The sequence below is a fragment of the Rhipicephalus microplus genome, chromosome 9, assembly GCF_043290135.1.
Source record: "Rhipicephalus microplus isolate Deutch F79 chromosome 9, USDA_Rmic, whole genome shotgun sequence".
NCBI classification, from domain to species: domain Eukaryota; kingdom Metazoa; phylum Arthropoda; class Arachnida; order Ixodida; family Ixodidae; genus Rhipicephalus; species Rhipicephalus microplus.
In genome coordinates, this window is record NC_134708.1 from 102655384 (window position 1) to 102663047 (window position 7664).

Sequence of the window (7664 nt, forward strand, 5' to 3'; positions counted from 1 at the left end):
TCCTGGAGTGGAAAAGGCACAGACATAGATGCATCTGTACTTTTTAAAAAAAACAGCGCTATTACAGATATCTGCAGGTCACCGAAATATGAAAAGTAAGGTTTATCTACATGAACCAGGAACTACTGATGGCACATATTTGCATGCTTTCAATATGCGATAAAATATTACAATATTTCAATCCGCGTAGACACGGGCTTGATCCTTCCAGGTGTTAGAAGTATTTGAAACGAACTTATACACGTTTGGATTTACTACACGTAAGCTTCCTCAAAAGATAACTCAGCTGCAGTGCGCAAATGCTCTGCAGCCAAACCACGATTCAGAATATATATATATATATATATATATATATATATATATATATATATATATATATATCTATATATATATATATATATATATATATATATATATATATATATATATATATATAAACGAGGTTGCAACAAAAAATGGCTGTACGGCAAGTCTGGCAAAAGCGGCAGAGGCTCTCGCGCAATCAGAGCACGGGGCTTTCCTTCATCTTCCGAAGGCGCATACGCGTTTGTGCATGTGCTTCACTACATTACCTCCGGGGTGAAGGGTAGCCATCCTGTCGACTCAGGAAGTAGGCACAATGAGGGGGTCGTAGTAGGGCTTGAGACGGTCGACGTGTACGATCTCGCGTCCTCGACAGCGCAAATATGGTGATTGTGTTAGTGGCTCGATGACGTAATTCACCAGGGAGGTTGCGTCAATAACACGGTACGGACCATTGTACCGGGCCAGACGATTAGAAGACAGGCCAGGAACGTGTGGGGGCACCCAAAGCCACACAATGGAGCCAGCACGAAACGTAGGAGCCATGTGGTGAACGTCGTCTTGTCGAGTCTTTTGTAGGTCTTGAGCCTCACTTGTCAGAGACCGAGCCAACTGAGGGCAGTCTTCAGCGTATCTGGTTACTTCCGAACGCGGGGAGCACTCAGATGCATCAGGGCGGTACGGGATAATAGTGTCGAGTGGGTCGGAAGGTTCGCGGCCGTACAACAGAAAGAACGGGGGTAAACTGGTAGTCGCTTGTGTCGCGGTGTTATAAGCGAATGTAACAAAAGGTAATACAGCATCCCAGTTAGTGTGGTCGGAGGAGGTGTACATCCTCAGTATGTCGCCAAGTGTGCGATTGAAACGCTCAGTGAGACCATTGTCTGTGGATGGTATGCGGTAGATTTCCGGTGGATGATGTTGCATTCATCGAGGATAGCTTGGATGACCTCCGACAGGAACACTCGACCCCTATCACTGAGTAATTCCCGCGGAGCACCATGGCGTAGAATGAAGCTGCGGAGAATGAAGAGTGTAACTTCGTGGGCGGTCGCTGTTGGTAGAGCTGCAGTCTCAGCGTAGCGTGTCAGATGATCGACGCCGACAATAATCCACCGCTTTCCAGAGCCACTATATAGGAGGGGGCCATAAAGGTCCATACACACGTGGTCAAATGGGTGAGCCGGGCCCGGTAGCGGCTGTAACATGCCGGTAAAGTGCAGCGAAGGCGTCTTGATCTGTTGGCAAGTGGTGCAAGACTGAAGGTACTTTTGCACAGAGCGATACGTTCCTCACCAGTAATATCGTTGGCGCAGCCTTTCGTAGGTTTTCAGGACACCTGCGGGAGCACTACTGGGATCTGCATAGAAATTCATGCAGATGTCAGAGCGCATGTAAGTTGGGCAGCAAGGAGCCACTTCCGACCACCAGGCATGTAGTTGTGGCGGTACAGAATGTTGTTGTCTCGTAAGGAAAAGTGGGCTGCTTGCCGGCGTAGCGCTCTCGTAAAAGGTACAGGAGACGGATTGGTAACGTAGTCACCTGACAAGGCAAGGTATGGGTTTGTTACGATGCTCCGAAAGCATGTCGGTGGTGTCGAGTGGTGACAAGGTGGTAAAAAGGGGTGACAGACAAGCCACATCTGGTGTTAATGGAGATCGGGAAAGTGCATCGGCATCCACATGCTTGCGACCGGAACTATATACGACACGGATGTCGTATTCCTGCAATCGATGTGCCCAACGCCCCAGGCGTCCGGACGGGTCTTTCAAGGTGGACAGCCAACATACAGCGTGGTGGTCTGTGACACGTCGAAAAGACGGTCGTAAAGAGTACGGGCGAAACTTCATCAGCGCCCAGATTATGGCCAAACACTCCTTCTCTGTAACGAAGTAATTCAATGCAGCCTTCTTGAGAGCGCCACTTGCATAAGCGACTACGTGTTTGGTTTGGGTGCCTTTCCGTTGTGCCAAAACCGCGCCAAGACCGACGCCACTTGCATCGGTGTGAATTTCTGTGGCAGCAGTGGGTTCGTAGTGGCGAAGAATAGGCGGTGAGGTCAGCAGGCAGCGCAGCTGGCGAAATGCATCGTCCCATGCAGGTGACCATGCAGATATACCTTTGCTGTTTGTTGGAAAGCAGACTAGTCAGAGGTGCGATGATGGACGTGAAGTTGCGCACGAAGCGATAAAAGTAAGAGCAGAGACCAATTAAACTTGTTGGGGCTTTCAGTGACGTGGACATTGGGAAGTCAGCGACCGCTCGAAGCTCATCGGGATCCGGAAGAACACCGTCTCTTGTGATGACATGTCCTAAGATGGTTAGTTTTTGTGCTGCGAAGTGGTACTTCTTGGCGTTGTGTTGTAGGCCTGCCCAAGGAAGTTAGACACGTCAGAATCTCGTGAAGACGACCAAGATGTGTCGGGAAATCAGCTGAAAAGACTACGATGTCATCTAGGTAACACAAGCAAGTTTTCCATTTGTGGGCACGAAATATATTACCTATCATGCGCTAATGTGTCGCAGGCGTGTTGCAGAACCCAAATGGCATGAATTTAAACTCATATAGGCCATCCGGTGTTACAAAGGCTGTTTTAGGGTGGTCACATTCAGCCATTGGCACCTGCCATTACCCAGAACGCAGATCCAAGGATGTAAAGTACTCGGCGCCTTGCAAACAGTCAAAAGCATCGTCTATTCGTGGTAGCGGGTAGACATCTTTCTTTGTAATCTTGTTTAAGGGGCGATAGTGCACGCAAAATTGAACGGTGCTATTTTTTTTTTACCAGAACCACAGGTGACGACCGAGCGCTTTGAGAAGGCTGTATGACTCCAAGTTTAAGCATGTCATCTACTTGCTCCGTAATGACGCGGCGCTCTTCGGCAGAAACGCGGTAAAGACGCTCTCGCAGAGGCAAATGTGAGCCGGTGTCAATAGTATGAGTGACAGTTGTGGTGCGGCCCAAAGCAGGTTCCTGAAAGTCGAAAGAAGAGCGAAACTTGCTAAGGAGAGCAACAAGTTGGCTGCGATGCGAGTTGGGAAGGTCTGCATTAATAGCATTGTCGAAGGCTGACGAACTTGATGGCTCAGACGCATGAGTGATGGCGGCAATGTGATATGGGGTTTCGTCGGTAAGAATAATATCATCGATATGGTCGACAGGTTGTGCATATTTTGAGGTTTCACCTTGGAGTAAGCCAATGGGGTAGTTGCAGTGGTTGGCAACCAGCATTACGGTTAAACCATACACAATTGTAAGAACAGCAAATGGGAGCACGATGCGCTGTGTTCAGTAAAAACCGGAGATGGCGTTAACACCACCGTGGCATCACGCTGCGCCACACATGAAAGGCTAATAGGGACCGAAGCTTCCGGAGGCAAGGTGGTGCCGTCGACAGCGATGAGTTTGCAGAGCAGATTTGAATGGTCGGGCGATAAAAATTCACAAATTGGCACTAGGGAAACTTCTGCACGGCAACAATCGATGATAGCTTCATGACGTGATAAGAAATCCTAACCCAGGATGAGGTCGTGAGAGCAAGATGGTAGAACAAAAAATTGGACAATGTACAAAACGTCTTGGATGATGACGCGCGCCGTACACACAGCCGAGAAATGGATGCGTTGTGCGCTAGCCATGGACAGCACCATGCCACAGAGAGATGTGGTCACTTTCTTCAGTTTGTGACAAAATTTTGCGTTCATCACAGAAACGGTGGCCCAAGTATCAATTAATGCTCGTGTGGCGACTCCCTTAACATCGACATCAACAACATTTCGCGGCGAAAATGGAGCCCTTGATAATTGCGCAGAAGTTGCAGTTCTTGCCTGTGGAACTGCACTGATTAGTTTCTCGTCCTCAGGAGGTGGTCTAAGACGCATAAGAGATGGCGATCGGCGACGAGGAGATGGGAAATGAGAAGTTGATGGGCGACAATTCGATTCAGAGTGCCTTTGTTCATATGCAGACGTGGTGGCCTGCTGCGACACATAGGTAGGAGTTCCAATAGAGGCGTACGCAGGTGTGGGACGGCGGTGGCAGAAGCGTGCAATGTGGCCAGCGATGCCACACGCGAAGCACATAGGACGGTTGTCATGGGTGCGCCACTCATTGGATGGACGGAAAAAGCGAGGTGAGGGCATGTAAACCAGAGGCGCGGCTGGAGGAGGTGGAGCCGATAAGGATACTGGATGCGGAGGGGGCCGCGCAACCACAGCTGCATAGCTGAGAGGTGAAGATGGCGCAGGTGGTGCGTAGTTGACAGCTGAGAGATGACAGCTGCTGAAGTGCATGGGTAAGGGGCCTGCACTGTAGGCAGGACATCGCAAATTTCAGTGCGGAGGGCCTGCTGCAGTGTCGAAGGCAGACTTGCGGTGGGCGCGTCGCTATGCGGCAGCAGGGAGAGCTGTCGGGAGACTTCTTCTCTGATGAAGTCTTTGATCTGGTTGGACACACTTTTTTGGCGAACGTTGGCATTTGCGAGTGTGACGGCCGAAATCGAATTCGGCGGTGACACGCTCTGTCGGGCGGTGGAACGCTGATGGCGCAATTCATCGAAGCTCTGGCACAGGCTTAAGACGATTGCCACCATGGTCGGGCTTTTCGCTAGCAACATCTCGAATGTGCCATGCTCGATACCCTTGAGAATCTGCCGCATTTTCTCTTCAGCAAGGTTCCTTTTGGCGTTGCATAAATTTGTTGCCAGACTGTGGGGTGGTTATTGCAAGACTGCCGCTAAATTTGGCGGAAAAGTTTTCTTCTGTAGTCGTGGCTCCTCTGTAAGAGTTTGGTGCTATCCGTGGTGCATTTCTTGGCCGAAAAATTTTCTTTTGTAGTTGTGGCTTCTCCGTAAGAGTTTGGTGCTATCCGTGGTGCATTTCTTGTCTGAAAATTTTTCTCCTGTAGTTGTGGCTTCTTCGTAAGAGTTTGGTGCTATCCGCGGTGCATTTCTTGGCTGAAAACTTTTTTTTGTAGTTGTGGCTTCTCCGTAAGATTTTGGTGCTATCCGCGGTGCCTTTTGCGAGTGCATGAGCGACGCTGGCCGTGTTTATTAACGGAATGAACCGAGCCTAGCAGAAGTCGAGCGCGGCGCTGCTGCGCAATTAAGAGGCTGTTTTAATTAACGGAATTAACCACGCCTAGCAGAAGGCGAGCGCGGCGCAGCTGCGCAATTAAAAGGCCGTTTTAAATAATGGAATGAACCGCGCATTACAGAATTCGTTTTAATTAACGGAATGAACCGAGCCTAGCAGAAGTCTAGGCGCGTTCTCTTGCTGTGTGTGCAGCTGTGCGATTAAGATATCGTGTCTCAGTATTAGGGATGACGGGGACAACTGAATAGAGTCGCAGGAGGTGACGCACTGCCCCCCCTCCCCCCTTACTTTTATTTTTTTTCTCTCTCAGCTGATCGAGTCGCGTCGACCGCGCCCTACGATGGGGGACGCTACGCTTCCCCTAGCTGTGTCAGCACAAGACATATCGTTCGGACTCGTGTATACATGTGATGAGTAAGCGTTCCAAGGCTGGTTAATCGGGGTATGTCGGATATGCTACAGCTATGTACGCCTGGAAGGCTGCTTTATCGAAGCAGATAGAGCGAATTAAGCGCGACTTGCGCGTACTTGTAAACGGGACCCGGCCAACGAGCCACCGTCGCTTACAGGGCCCCACCCACAATAAGCACTAACTACCAAAATTCCAAATAATGATTGTGTATTGTTTCTCAGCTCCAGAGCTTAGTATACAACAATAAAAATAAAATGACATAATAAACATAATAATGACAATATTAATAATACAACATAATGACAACATAAACATAAGAATAAAATGACATTATGTCTCACTATGCGCTAATCACAATTAAACTGGATGCCAGCGAGCAATTACCTCTATTAATCGAAGAAAAGTTGTTTCACGTTGGGACGTGCGTTAATTGATCTCCACCAAAGCCAGGCGAGGTGAGATGGCATAAATGAGGTAGTCGTCTTGTTTCTGTTGTGAACGAGACGGCGCTTGGCCTTTTGCCATTCACTTTCAATCCTTTGCGTGTTGGCGCCTGTCGTAGGATCAACGAAGTTGACACAGTGGTTCACGGTGTGCCAGTCTAAGTTTAGCAGTGTTCCGTTGGCATCCACAAGTCTGGGTATGCACTGGTACGCGGCCCACTCGTCGCTGTACACCGTCGTCCCGGGAAGAATGTGCTGGCGGTCGAAGCGATGGCGCAGGCGACAGTCTGATTTCACGAAGGAAGGCTTCTTCCGCTGCAGGGTACCTTATGATGTCGGCGATTCCGACAATGCTGTGGTCTATCCGTGGCGTGGCCATGACGATACGCTTCCTGAACTGGTAACAGAGTAGCTTGCATGACTAACGTTACGGCATTTTATAAGGGTCATGAGGTCAAAGGGGGATAGAGTGCACTAACGTTGACAGGGCGCCTACGTCATGCAGCATCAGTGGAGAAAGAGGGGGTGGGTCACGGCGCCGACGTGGCGCGAGCATCTGCGCAGAAAGAGTGGACGGGCCACGGCCCTAACGCCACGCGAGCACCTGCGGAGAAAGACAGGACGGGCAAAGACGCCTTGAATAAAAAAAAAACATAAAAAACCTTTTTGGACCTCTCACGTTGGTTGACATGGCACTGACCCCACGCGACGCGAGTGTCTGCGGAGAAAGAGGGGGTGGGCAAAGACGCCTGGAATAAAAAAACATAAAAAACCTTTTTGTACCTCTAACGTTGGTTGACATGGCGGCGACTCGACGCGACTGAAGTCCCTGAAAAATAAACTAAAGTAGCGCCAACCACACCCCTTTGCCTCTACTTTCTCTCCCAGCAGCCACAGCAGCGCCTCTAGAGTGTCCACCAGGAAACTACGAATGTGAAAGCACGCGGGCGCACTGGATGTGCCAGACGCTTGGGCAGCTCGGGCACTGCTGCGCCGTTCGTTTTTCATCGAGTGGCCGTGCCTAGGGTATGCTGAAAGGGTACGCCGGTGGCGTCTGTTCGGCGAGCGCGCGCTCGCTTCACAGAAGCAAAGTCTACGGCGGCCATCGTTCCGAGATTCTTCATCGCTGCCCCAGCGTGTGTGCGGCGTTGCCAGTATTTCGTATTCGGTACACTTCCTTTGCATTTCATTCGTCGCTGAACAGTTCTTTGTATGGTTAGTGTGGTGACATTACTCGTTCGTTCGTTGGTCGATTTGAAGGAATAGAAAGCTAGCTAACCCTCGCAAAACAGGCAATGGATCGTTCTACGTTTTCAAAGCAAGCGTTTTGTGCGAAGAAGCCAACCTTTCTACTGTAGAAAAAACTACGAAAGCAACTATCACTTTGGCACGCTCTTCTTGGACCGTCGTT